This window comes from Artibeus jamaicensis, unplaced genomic scaffold (assembly GCF_021234435.1).
Source record: "Artibeus jamaicensis isolate MK-2021 breed Jamaican fruit bat unplaced genomic scaffold, CSHL_Jam_final contig_867, whole genome shotgun sequence".
In the NCBI taxonomy this organism is placed as follows: domain Eukaryota; kingdom Metazoa; phylum Chordata; class Mammalia; order Chiroptera; family Phyllostomidae; genus Artibeus; species Artibeus jamaicensis.
In genome coordinates, this window is record NW_026521995.1 from 1098130 (window position 1) to 1113122 (window position 14993).

Sequence of the window (14993 nt, forward strand, 5' to 3'; positions counted from 1 at the left end):
GGGCCAGTCATGGCATCACTTTAGTGTCAATTTCCATCACATGTCACAGTACAAACAAAATCAAAATCAGAAAGACTTGGAATCTTGCCTCATTTATTTATGTTTTGTCTACATTTTTTAAATTAGGTTTACTTTTAGTTAGAATAAAATTTACCATTAAGATCTTTTAGAGTCTATTGTTAATTGACATTACTGGGAAGAAAACAGAATGTCCTTTTCTACATACACAAAAAAAAACCTTCGCGTGGATTTTTATGGCGTTATTAATAATTGTCAAAAGATGGAAGCAAACAGACATCCTTGAATAGGTGGATAGACATTATTTAGTGTTAATACAAATGAGCTATCAAGCCACGAGAAGACCTGGAGGAACCCTAAAATGCATGTTTTAAGTGAAAGAAGCCGATGTGAAAAGGCTGCTTACTGCATGATTCCAGCTAGTGCATGACAATCTGGAAAAGGTAGAACTATGAAGGCAATAAAAAGATCAGTGGTTTCCAGGGAATGAGGAAGGCCGGGGCAGAGGAGGGATGGAAATAGAGCTTTTAGTGCAACAAAAACACTATGATAATAAAATGATAGCTACATGTCATATATACATCAGTTCAAACCCACGGAACATACTAACAACAAGCATTGACCATAATGTAAACTGTGGACTTTGTAGGATTTTGATCTGCAAATGTACATTTATCATAGCAAATACCGCACTCTGGTGGGGGCATTCATAACAGGGGAAGCTACATGAATGTGGGAGCCAGGAGCATATGGAAAACTCAGTATCTCCCCGTCAATTTTGCAGTCAACCTAAAACTGCTCTAAAAGTGTTAGTAATAAACAAAACGAAACAAACCAGAATGTCCTTTGTTCACACTAGTTCTTTGAGAAATATTTTGAGTTGAGACAAATGCTATTCCTTTCTCTGCCTGAAGGCATTCATTAACCTATCACTATTACTGAGGAGTTTCAGTGTTGTGTAGTGTTTTTTTCTCTCTCTTTAATATTTCTTTCTTTTGGATTCTGGGTTTTTGTTTTGCTGTGATTTGCAATGCGAAGTGAGACTACTCTTTATTTTCTGGAGCCTCCTAACTAGTTTGTAGACTCACCAGTGGTTTGATAGGATTTTATCATTTAGTAGCAACAGATTCGTCATGCTTTCTAAAGCAGCCTTGCCTGGCCACTCTCCTCTCTCCCTTTATCCGCCTCTCTGGGAGCTCAGCGCCACATGCTGGCTATTCTCTCTCCCCAGCTGGGGCCTCCCATTCATCACCAATCCCCTTCACTTTAACTGTGTGTGATGTCCTTCAAAAGGAATGAATGGTCCTGGGTCCTTGCTAAGCCTCTGCCATGTTTAAATTCGCCCCTGAGAGGCTAGGAGTTTTGTCTCTGCCTCTGTTTCTTCTTAACCTTTTTACTTGGCCATAGTAAAGGTTTGTTTTGGAGACTACAGGTGTATGACAAGAAAAACAAGGTTTCCATCAAATTTCGTCATTAAGAAGCCCATTACAGGTCCACAGTCTCTAATCAGCAATTTGGACGACTAAAATTTGGAAAGTAGTAAGTATGTGAAAAATGAATTTAGAGGCAAAACTTAACCTGTCCTGAACCACATGAGGTCTTTAGGCAGCTCACTTGGTGATGGGTTTGATTTATAGGGCAGCCTCTAAGCTTCTCAAGAAAATCATATAAGACAAACCATATGGATTAGATTAACATCCTCAACTCTGAAATATTAACATTTCAAAACCCAGCTGGCCCCAAAAACTTTAAATAAGGAATTGCAGGCCCTTGTTCACATTCTAGTGTGAATCAACCCAGATTTTACACATATACACACACAGACACAAATACACAGCACATAATTATGCGCAGTCACACACACACATACAAAGAGTATTATTTAATATAAAATAGCATTTATATCATTAAATATTTTAAACAAATAGAAAATATAGAGCAAGGCAAATGGACTCACATCTCAGAACTAGCTAATGTTAACATTTTGTTTACTTTTAATGTTATTGTTTGCTTGCCTGTTAAGATGCAGTTTCTTACTCTTTTTAGCTTTTTTGAATCTCATTTCTTATCCTCTGAAGGGAAAAAATGCTGCTATGTTGGTTTTAAACTGATTTCTCTAAGTGTATATTCAAAAATACAGCATGAGGATTCTATTTGGTTCTACCTCATTCTTTTATCAACAACAGATAGAAAAGATATATCTACAAATAGTTAATCTAGCTTTTAAATATTTAAATATTTTAAATTTACCTTCTTGGAAAAAGGCTTCTTTGTCTCTTTAAATTTAGTGGATTGAATCATTTAAGGGTGACCTAGTCCTCACCTGGCCATCAGCTCAATGTGACTAAACTCTGAACATATTTATACAACAAAATCCAATCCAATCCAAATATTCGAAAGGAGAAAGGCATTCGACTTTATGACCTCTATTCCCATGTAGCCATGAAATTCTGGTTTGCCGTGGTCCTTCTGATGTCTCATGTGTACATCACAACAGAGTACAGATTGCTTTGATTTCCTTAGGAAATAAGGATCCCCTGTCAGGAAGGGCTTTCATTCTTCATGGAGGCACAGGACTGGGTTTACTGTTCATTCTGTCGGAACAACTTATTAACAACTTTTCATAGTCTCTCCATTTCCTGAACAGTTTTTATAGGAAGAATGTAAGTCAAATAGTTAATAGTATTCTTTCCGACCTGTTTTAACTTGGCCAGCTAACTTGATGTGTTCAGCTTTTTACACAAATATATTCATTTAATTTATATTTTCACCTTAACTGCTTTTTTTAAATTTTAATATCTAAAGGTGGCACTTTTTCTTGGTACTGTCCATTGATTTCCAATTGATCTACTTTCCTTGAGTTTCCCAGTAAAATATAATTGTGTCCTATATTAGATTTTCTTTTTTAAATGGCCCTTTTGTGCCATTTTCTGCAATGATCAACACCATGTTCACTCTTCCTCAGAGTCAATGATATAAATCAATAACAATTTCCTAACATTATTTGGAAATTCAGCAAAGAGTAAGATTTATATTATACGGAAGAGAAGGCTGGTCTAGTCTCTGTAAAGTTGCTATATCCTCAGCTTTCTTAAGCTAGAGTTTCATTAAATCTGTTTTGCCAAGTAGTTCTGTTCTGCATCATCTGCTAAAAACTGATTATCTCCTTATTTCACTATGGTGATGCAGTAGAGGGTAATCATTAAGTGGCTCAGGTTCTGTATTTTTCTTACTAGATATCTGACTGTTAACCAATTAAATGCTCTAAGCTTCTGCTCCTTTGCTTTAAAATGAAGGCAAACCTAGCACTGTCTTTATGGGGTTAAAACAAGTGAGCATGCCTGGAGTATAGAAAGTTCTAAATAAAAGTTAGCTGTTGCTCTTATCATTGATACATCCATTATTCAAAAATGTTTATATTCCATTTTTTTCTTCTTAATATATTCCTACTTTCTCCCTTGCTCTTAGATGTATATTTATAGTCCTTGTTTTTCTTTTTTATAGCACAACATCAAGAAGCAAATCTGAATTTGCTAGTTGAGTATTTCTCTGAAAAAGTTCCCCTTAGTTTTGCAGGTGTAAAAAGTAGTTGCCTGATTATAAATAGCATTTACAAATTGTGGTTCCTAAAAGCAAAAACAAAAAATGATTTTGCTCATTCATAGAGTAATATAATTACTTGAATAAAACAAATTTTAACAAGATCTTAAAAGACAGGTTCCGAAGGAAAAGACACCTACATATAATTTGAAGTTTAATGATCAAATTGCCTTGATAATCTTATGAAATGAGGTTTTCAGTCTTCCTTCAGCCTTGGTTGAAACATCTCTCCTGAGCAACCCTTCTCATGTACTGATTATTAATCGGTATTGTCTTTCCCACAGGGAGCTCTTGGCTCACAAATCAAAATATCAACCAGGCTAAAACAAGCAATAAAAAAAACCCATTTAGCCAAGATGATTTTGAAATTATCAGATGAGAAGAGTTTAATAGTAGACTATAATTTTTTCATTTTATAGTCCTCAGTTTAATTATATAGAAGTTAACATTCAGAGGTATAGATGACTAATGTCATTTTTATTTGATTTAGAAGTTATTTTATACTTATATTTTAATATAAATATTTAAAAGAGTCTAGAGGTTCCCTTCAGACAAAACAACATGACCATATTTTATTTATTTATGTATTTATATATTTATTAAGATTTTATTTATTTATCTTTAGAGGGGAAGTGGAGGTGAGAGGGAGAGAAATATCAATGTACGGTTGCCTCTCGTGTGTCCCCTGCTGGGAACTGGCCTGCAACCCAGGCATGTGCCCTGACTGGGAATCAAAACGTCGTTGTTTGATTCATAGGCCTGCACTCAATACACTGAACTACCCAGTCAGGGCCACAACATGCCCATATTTTAAAGAGCTATCTCATAGTTCCACTTCAGCTAATCCCAGGACTCACCCACTCCATTCAAGAATAAGATCATGTATCTCTCTAGGGGCACAGAGAACTACCCAAAACTTCTGCCTTTTCTGCAGCTTTTCTTCGAGTAATGCAGAACTTCAAATACAGTAGTCTGCTTTGCTAATGAGTCTGAAGATTTAAGCATCTATATTTTAGTTTACTTCAATCCAGGATGCTTAATGATAATGAATAAAAGAAAAGTTCTTTCAAAATTAAAGTTTTCCAAAATAAATTACAACAGCTTAATGGTGTTAAGAATAATATATTTTACAATTACCATGACTGCATTTTGTTTTTTTAAATCTTTCTCTAAACTTTGTTATTATTTTTATGTTTCTTGCTTAAAGGCCAACTTTTTTAATTATTAAAATGATCTACATCTTATTATAAAGTATCAAATATTATAGCTAAAGCAATAGTTGCTCTTGACCTTCATTGCTTCCCATCATAATCTTTGTTTTGAGGTAACTATAAACACTAGTTTATTTTTATTTCCAGACCCTTTCTATATGTAATATGTATGTATTTATCACATATATTTAGAAACCTAAGCCATTGTGTATTTTTAGTCTAATAGTATTGTTACTGGCAATGTGGGATCTCAGTTCTTGACTTTGTGCAGGAAAGATTTCACAATACAAATCCAGGGTAATTTTGAGAGTACATTTATCAAAGCTTGAGACAACAAAACTAAGGAAGGGCTGAAGATAGAAGAGGCAAGATCATAGCAATGGAAGTGAGCCTAGGTGGAGCTACCTTTGCCCTTTGGGAATGTGAGAAAGATTTGAACATAGGTGTGTTTGCTTTGGAGCAAAAGTCACAGAGGCAGAAGAAGTGAGCCAAATGGGCTTCATGGACTTATGAAACGAGTTGCCAAGGCAAAAGAAGGGCCTTTGGAGAAAGAAAGCAAAAGTACACAACTTAAGAAAGAAGGGGTGAAGGCATGGGCATGCTCTAAAGAAAGAAAGTTCACTCACTGGGTTCTTTGCCTTAAGAGTTTTTATCTGTTTTGTAAAGGCAGGAATTTCAGGGATGTTCTCAAGGGAGGATCTCAACAGAATACTTACCAGCTTTCCAGGTCTGTTCCTTTAGGGTCATGGTCTTTACTACTTGGTTGGTACTAGGTCAGGGAGGGGGTCATTGCAGCTGGTCCCAATATCAGCCATGGCAGCACTTCTGGTTTTCTCTACCTGTATCTGAAACACAACTGAGACCTAGATGTCATCTCTGGTTTGACCAAACTCTGTCTCTGTGGTCATCAGACCCAAAGCTTTTTTTCCTAAGATTATCTGATGCAGGTCATAACATCATTGTCCTGAGGGCTTCATGCTTTGAAAGGGAGAAGGAGGCTGGTGAGTCAGGGTGCTAGATGGGGCCAGTTGGAACCAGGTATCTGCCTCAGTTTCCCCATTCTACTTGCTAAGGAATTTTCCTAGCTTCTTAGTATTCTGCTTCAGTATCATACTACAACTTTTTTCTGTCATTTAATTTTTTACTCAGAAATACATATTGAAGGTCTTTCCATGTTAGCACGTAAAGATAGATATTGTTTTTAACTGGCAGACTAATCCATGGTCTATATCACCATCTATTGATGAACTCATGCTTGAATTTCTCCTAGTCATTTGTTATCAAAACAAGCATTGAGATGAATATTCCCACACAGGCCTTCATGTGTTCACCTATGAGTATCTCTCTAGCACAAAGGCTGAAACGTAGGTTTATTTTTGTAGTCTATACTATTTTTCTTTCTATTTGGTGTCATCCAGTTTCTCTTCAATTTGGCTGCACCACTTCATGCCATCTGTCTTTTCCATCTATTATTCAGTTAATTTTGTGCTCTTTAAAATCCCATTCTCCTGTGTACTGGAGGAAAAAGTTTTCCTTCACCCCTTTATACCTCTTCAGGTAGGACTGGGTCTGAAAATTAAACTGACAAGTAGATTAACAAACAGAAAGCATACAAAATAGTTTAATGTAATTTTGATGTGACATGTGAGTGTTCATAGGGACAGGAAGACCCAAATAAACAGTTAATCTTGAGTGTTTTTATCTGAGGTCCAATGAGCATCAGAGGGCAAGGATACGAGGGCAGTGTAGTAATGTAGAGGACATTTAACAAAGGCCTATTTCTTCAGATTCCTCTCTGTGTCTTTTTGTCTTCAGAGATCAGGATACTCCTTTCCTCCAGGTATAGTGAGGGTACCAGTTATATGAAGTTATTATGATCTGCTTCAAGGGAAGATCAAAAATTTCATCCCACACATGACATTTCTCCAGTTTCTTCAGCTTGAAATATTCAAATGCCACATTGCCACATTTTGGGCTAGACTCTCTAACCCTATCATTCTATAACCCCAAAGTTTCCAAGTGTACTGTACATTTTCACATGCCCTTGCAATGTTATTAGCTTCTCAGTGTAACAAAATCTTAGGTAGCAACTACAACGGACATTTAGTACCACTTCTTTACCAATTCTCTTTTCAAATTCTGTCTCACATTCTTGGCATAGAAATAATGAAGTGCTTTTTAAAATTCTTTTAGTATATTACACACATCTCTTGTACAGCACTTGTGGTATACTTTAGTACCATACAAAGTAGACTGTAAGGTCTTTGGGATCACAAATCCTCCCTCATAATACAGAAATGCACTTATTAGCTGTGTCCCTGACTGGTGGTCCTGTTATTTGTCCTTAAAACTCCAGACATAATTTCATTCTTTCTTTCTTTTTTATTAAGACAGTGGAATAACAACATGCTGATGTGATTAATAAGAAGGAATTGTATCAGTCATTTTCAGAATATTAGCATAAATTAAACTTAAATAGATGCCTCTGAATACTTTCACATGTGAACATTGCCAAACACTGTATATGGTTATAGATTGTATGCTTTACTTCACTAAGTAAATGTCTGCATATGATGTATACATATTACATGTAAGTATGTATATATTCTTATATGAAAATGAACCATTGTTTACAGCAGACCCATTACAAATCAATTCATATCTTGATTAAGTTGTAAACTACATAGTTGATTACCTCAAAGATATCATTTTAAATGCATATGTCTCAATTGCTCCAATGGGAAAGCGACCCTCAGTACTGATGAATGTTCCAACTTTTCACTGAAACAAGATTACCTAGAGTATTTAGGTTATATAAGATGCTGCCAAAGCAGTTATAACTATATACATTTATAATTTGAATGCTCTGGCCAAAACCATTTTCTAAAATTATATTGGAAGATGTGATAGATGCAAATGAGCTTCTTTCTACACAAAGAAATATGACCATAAAACATTAATTTTAATGGTATATTTTAACAACTTGTCTTTCTTTAATTATAGTTAATTTTAGAGGCTACCGTTTTGTCATCAAATACTGCCATTGCTCTATATGATATCAGTATATCCCAGGGATGTGAAATTCCATATAAGTCACTTCCAGGTACCAGCATAGTAAACAAAGGTAAGTATTTTCTTGTGTGCATTGCTATTTTAAACTTTGAAATAATTTGTTCTTCTTGACATCAAAATATAAAATATACTATATTATTGAATATTATTGAGTTATTATATTCAATAATATAGCTCACTAATACCTAATAGTGGGGTGTGGGTTAAATTACATGTCCCTGAAAACTAAGATATATATACTTTAATTTGATCAATTAATTAGTTTTTTTTAAATTAGTTATTGGAGTGGCATACTTAATAGCATTATATAAGTTTCAAGTGTACAACTCTATAAAAATAATTAATGATCACATTGTGTGCTTACCACCCCCAAAGCCTAGACTCCTTCTGTCAGTATACATTTGACTTCATTTACCTTCTAAAACCTTCCCCCTACTTTCCTTCCCCTCTGTTAACCACTGTACTATTGACTGTGCTTATAATTTTTTTAAAAATTTATTTGTTTTATTTGTTCATTTGTTGTTTTTTATCATACATATCATACATATGAGTGAAATCACATGGTTCTTGTAGTCTTCCATTTGACTTACTTTGCTTAGCATATCATATATATATCATACATATAAGTGTATATGTATAAGATATATTGGTACATGTGTATATGTCATGTATTTCATATATGAGTTAAATCATATGGTTCTTGTACTTCTTCATTTGACTGACTCTGCTTGCATGATATTCTCAAAATCCATCCATATTGTCACAATTGGCAGTATCTCATCTTTTCTTAAGGCTGAGTGTTATTGCATTGTATGTATGATGTACCACATCTTCTTTATCCAAGCATCCATTGACAGATGTGCAGGTTGTTTCCACAGCTTGACCACCATGAATAGTGCTACAATAAACCTAGGGGTACATATATCTTTAGGAATAACTGTTTTCACATTTTTTCTGGGACATATTCAGCAAATGGATTAATGGGTTATATGGTGGTTCTATCATTAATTTTTTGAGAAACCCCCTTACTGTTTTCTGTAGTGGCTGCACCAGTTGATATCTCCACCAATAGTGTATGCGGGTTCCTTTTTCTCCTCATCATTTCCAACAGTTGTTAGTTCTTGTCTTTTTGATAGTAACCCTTCTAATAGATGTGAAGTGATAATCTCATTGTTGTTCTGATTTGTATTGGCCTTATAACTAGTGAAGTTGAGCATCTTTTCACATCTGTTGGCCATTTCTATGTCCTCCTGGGAAAAGTGTATGTACGTTGTTGTGTGAATTCCTTATATATTTTAGATATTAGCCCCTTTGTTGAAGGTATTGTTTGCAAATATCTTCTCCCTTTCAGTTGGTTGCCTTTTTCTTGGTTTCTTTTGCTGTGCAGAAGGCTTATAAATTTAATTTTATATAGATGGCATGAATATTTTTTAAAATGTAAAAATATGTCACAGTGCCAACCTTAGGCCGTCTTCCAATAATATTCAGTACTATGGCTAAAATCATCACAGACAGATATTTTAATTTTAATTTTAAAAATTATGAAAGAATTTTTATTATTTTGCATATTTTAAAGAACTTCTGTAGAAATGAATTTTAATTTTAATTTTATTTGGCACCTCTGTGAATATATAATGATGTACATGTTTCAGAATCACTGAGAATTCCCCAAAAAAGTATTGTGTTTGGAAAACTGACTTAAGGCCAGCCTAAAATTTAAATCTTAATCCTAATATTCTCTGTTTAAATTCAAAATATAATATTTTTGTGTAATATGTGGGGTTTGGCTAATTCTTTGACTAAATACTTTATAGAGAATTTAAATTAAGGGATAGGAATGTCATCATTCAAATGGATTTTAAATAGTCAAATAGGCATTTTTGAAAGTCTAACCCTTATTGAAGCCTTGCAACTGCACTGAACAGCAGACATGGCGCCTGCAATTACTTTGTCATTCTCACACTGAGTGGTGTTTCCCTCCGGCCACTCCTACTCCTGGGTCTCAATACACAGACAGTATTACGAATGTGGCCTGAGAACTACTGCACTTCATTTTTCTTTATGTGTATACAAGAGAAATATTTTCATGTGGATATGAGCCAGATCATTCATTCTGAAATTATGTTTTCCTCAACAACATAGTAAGTGGGAAACTTCCATTTTTATAAGAGCTAAATGTTCTGATCAAGGATGACATAGGGTAAACAATTCTGAATTGAGAACTGGATTAAATAAATTTTAATAGAAGGATCTTTATTAAGGTCACATCATTGGAGAGACAATCTATGTCTATATCCTAATTTTACATGGTGTTAACATGTAATTATTGGGTTAGACAAAATGTTTATTTATTTTGTAAAATAAATAACATTTTTCATTTTCACCAATAACTTTTTTGATTTGAATATTTTAAGTATGTCAGCTGTCTCCTGCTATTGCCTTCTAGTGGGCAGAGGCCAGGGGTGCTGCTAAACATATTCCAATGCGTAAGACAGCCCACAGGGAAGAATTATTTGACCAAAATGTCGATAGTACCAAGAAACTTCACAAACCACTGTTGACACATTCAGTCAGTTACAGCACCTCCATACACTGCACAAATCTTATTTTTTTGCATTTCAGTTGTATTGTTACTTTTCTTGAAATAATAAAGCATGATATGTTTAAAATGTTGCATATTTTCTTCCATCTTTCATATTAAAATGGCTGCACAAAAAATCACCAATTTTGATAAGTTTTTTAAATGCATGCTGATATGACAGCTGTCACAATACGATCTATCAAAATTGTTTTGAATGAAGTTAAAGACAACTAAGCACTACCAGAGCCATCTTATGGGAAAAACATAACAGATGTTTTGGCCAACCCAATACTTACAATAATAAACCTTTCTAAGCTCTGTGTGCATGCATGCATGTGCATTTCTGATAAGACATTTAAGAATGCAAGGCATCAGATTTAATGATTAATGAGTTTTTGAGGGTTGATTGGACTTACCTTATTTATGTTGTTTAATGACACATTTTCCTTCTCCTAATCAAATTCCCTATCACCAGAATTGGAGTAGTAAAAAGGCAATAAAGTTCGTGTTGAAAAATGGGAGGCAAAGTGTGGCTAAAAGTTTTAAATTATCACTAAAATTAACCTTAGTAGAAGTCTCTGAGAATTTTATCTGTTATAGAGAATTTTTGTAAGTGAACTGAACACTCACTTGTATGTGTCTCAATTTGAATATCAGCTCTGTTGGTTAAAGCATAATTCTAATTAGACTTAAATTATGTGAATTATTCTTGAAAGGCCAGTAGTTTTACTATTATTGCAAATTTGTCCAATAAGCAGTTATAGGATCTCCTTTGTGGAATTTAGTATTACTACCAGGCAGAACCTCAGGGGCAGGACTGGAAGAGGAGTTAAAAAGGATGCGAAGTCCCACTGCTAGTGAATTGTTATATTTAGGGAGCAGAAAGAGCAGAGGTTTACCATGACCTTGTAGTTGAATTAAAGCCATTGAAAGCTTCAGTTGGCATTACAATCGGCTACAACCCTTTACAATAATTCTTAGAATTATTAACTTTTCTGTTTACAATTGAAGTACCAGACACATAATGGAAGTAGCAATTGTACTTTGATTTGGCCTTTTATACATCTTCTTCATCATAAGCATATTTAAAAAGTACTGCTCTTGAAATAATTATGCGTTCTGTTTACTTGTTGAAAGATAAAATGTGTTTTACTCACTTCATCTTTTAGTTTTAAAGGTGGGTATATGCCACATGCGGATACAGGCTCTATTTCATCCAGCAAGTTCTGTAACTTTACGTCTGACAGCCCACGTGGAGCAGATGAAGCCAATCGTGGTGAGTCAGTACTTCAGTCAGTCACTTTTAGTGACGTTTCATCACTTTAGTAGTCACTTGGCTAAGATCTATGTGTACATATTCATTCTCCAAATACAAGGAGCATACTACTCAAGTGAGGGGTGTTCTGTGAAGACAGAATTGAGACCTCTGTTTAACAACTGAAATGACTTGCACACCAGATTAACTTCAAGATAATAGCAATGAAGGAAGACAACTTTCAACTTTGCTGTGTTGGAATATAAAATTTGAAATAAGTGCAAGAAAGAATTCAAGACAAGGACAAGAGTCTATTATAAATATTCCTTTATTAAATTCTTTTGCTATTATAAGAATACATACTCTTATTGTAAACAATTGCCATTCAGTACAATTAATGACAGAGGACTACTACATAGTATTCTTAAGAATATTATTGAGAATGTTGAGAATATTCATAATATTCTCTCAAAAATATTCTCTCAAACTGCAGTGCATCAATTAATAAATTGGTCTTAAAACTGTAAATCATCATTAGTTCTAAATATTTTTGAAATCTTTGAGGGTCTCTTTTAAGTTTCTCAGTTTCAAAGTCATGTATTCATTCCTGCTGTATTGTACTGACATTGCTCTAATGTTAGCCCAGCATCCCTGGAAAGTTAATGAAGAAGGAAAAGAAGGGGGTGTTGGTGGATAAGCTTTTGCAGAATTGTCTAAATAACTGCTATTGCCAGATAAAAGGGGAGGTCATATTTCATTGATTCCATACCTGGAATGAAAATCAAGGCAGTTTTCAGCCAAGGCAGTGGGGAGCATGGACATAAGCGTGAGGCATGGTGGAGCAGAGTTGGAGAGACTCCCAGCAGTTCATGCAGAACATAGATCAGAATGATGAAAAAATTCAAAGCCATTGATGAATTTTGATACGTTGGCAAGGTAGCCATGCCATGACTCACCACAAACCTTTACTGAGTATCTACTCTGTACCGTGAGATTCAGTAAACAATAGTGTGATTATTTACCTCAAGAAACTTAGGCTAATAGAAAATACTTTAGCAGTGTTTGACAGTGTTTCATTGCAATTATAACTAGAAGTACAAAACAAAGTGCTATTTTAACTCTAAAGAGTTGGAGAATGTATTCTATGGAAGTTAGATGATTTCTCAGCAGGAATTTCTTAAAATGTTTCCTAGGTTTCTTGCTATCTCAGCAGTCACCTATTGACAGTTCAGCCAGCCGCTGACCATTCTCAGTCTACCTCTGCTATACATTAAGACTATTACCAAATGTATATAGTTTAGCATTTTATTTATAGAAACTCTTTTAACCATCGAAACAAACCTAAGAGGTGGCACTCGTGTTAACCTCATTTTACAGCCTTTCTTATCCAGTTGGGTCCATTCAGAAGACAGAAACCACATGAGAAATTTGAACAGGGAAGATTTAATATAAAGAACTATTACATAGTACAGAGTGGTTAACTACAAAAAAAGGTGAAATAGAACAACAAAGAGGAAAAGAATAACATACATAGGGAGCAGCTTCTACACCTATGGCTGAGATAGAGAATCCAAGGAAAGAATGTAGGATGAGTATACCCGACCTACACCCGAACCTGGGATTAGGACTTTACTGGTGAGTAGATGACCAAGACCCTGGAATGTGGGGATATGTGTTGGGATGCTTTGGGCTAGATTTGGTTAATGGCTGATGGATCAAGGGAGAAATTATCCACCAGGATGTCTGAAAACTCTCTAAGGGTCATTTTACATTGCTGGCAGTCATAGGGCAAGAGGGAAAAAAATACTCTGGAATCAAATATAGAAGTTCTTTCCCCTCTTATGCTTTGTGGTACCCAGCTTGCTCTCTCTACTAAAAAGTCTAACATTGTGTGCGCTAGTCAAAAGAGAAATGTTTCCAGGGTCCAGTGTTTGTATCTCAAAGCAGTGCAAAGGAGGACATGTTTGCAGTTGAGACACGATGAGTTTATAACTGGCATTCCCCCTAAGGCGTCTACTCCATAATTGGTAGCATCCCATTTTCAGAGCAGGCAGTCTGCCTCAAGAACCCATAGTCTTAATCACACATTATTAGCCTTTCTATCCTTTTAAGGTATTCACTAAATTAAGGATGATACTTGCTAGAAATTAAGAGTTTCCCTACGATCCATTTGAGCAGTAGGAAGTTTGAAGTCAGAGATAAAGATGCACTTTCGGAGGTGAAATCATGCTCTTCTTGGGTCATTGGGAGGTCAAATGGTATCTTAGTAAATTACGTATAGAAGTTTAAACAATGACTGTCTTTAAAAATAACAATAAAACTTAATCCACCCTCTTTAGTAATTATTTATTTAGTCACATTACATTTCATAAATCTGACATTCACTGAATTGCCTTCAATTCCTATAGGGTGTTTTGGGAAATAAAAGACTTTTTTAGGCATGGAAAGGAGATGAAGATCACTATCCGGCAATGAACCCGTGACCACAGTGAACTGAGTTAAAAATTAGCAATGAACTCCAGCTCTCTGGAATCTTTATTTTCATTTCTTTGCCTGCTTTTTTTGCAGAGCTAATTTTATACTGGGAATCTGTTTATTCATAGAAATGCTACTTCTTCATCTCATTTTTATGAACCTGTGTATGTGAGTTGAAGTAAGATAAAGGCACAGCAAAGAATTTATAGTAGTAAGGGTAGGAGTCTTTTGTCTTCACTGCAGTGAGAAGTAGGAAAGGAAGGAAGAGGCTTCTAAGCTGTGTCAAGCATTGAACTACGCAGCATATCAATTTCCCCATAGAAAACTTAATTGCTTGAAAAAACAGATGTTTTCTGTAAGCAGAAAAAGACAATCTCACCCTCAGGATTTCTATTCATATATAATAAATCCTCCTTAAAAAGAACTTTGATATTCTAGAATTTTAAATATTTAATATTTTGATGTAACATTCTAAGTTTCTCATTTTCATTAACATTGATTTCTTTATTCTCTTTAAGCTAAGAATTATTGTGCCCTACCACCATAATAATATTAAAGTTATTAAGAATTAGGTTTTCAGTGACATTGAAATATCTTCAAACCTTTTAGTAAAAAAATACATATGTGTATATATAAGTTTCAACCAATTTTGGTAAAAGAGATTTAAAAAGTTACTGGATTAAAAAAAGTTTGGGATGTGTGAAGGTTATGACATTTTGTATTATTTCAATAACCTTGGGTGATTTAAGTAAAAATTTCTATATTCATTTATATTGTAATA

General features: G+C 34.6%; 1 protein-coding gene across 1 annotated transcript in view; it reads left to right on the forward strand.

The window, feature by feature from the left end:
• Nucleotides 1-14993, forward strand: part of MALRD1 (MAM and LDL receptor class A domain containing 1) — a 307929-nt gene that overhangs the window by 55198 nt on the left and 237738 nt on the right.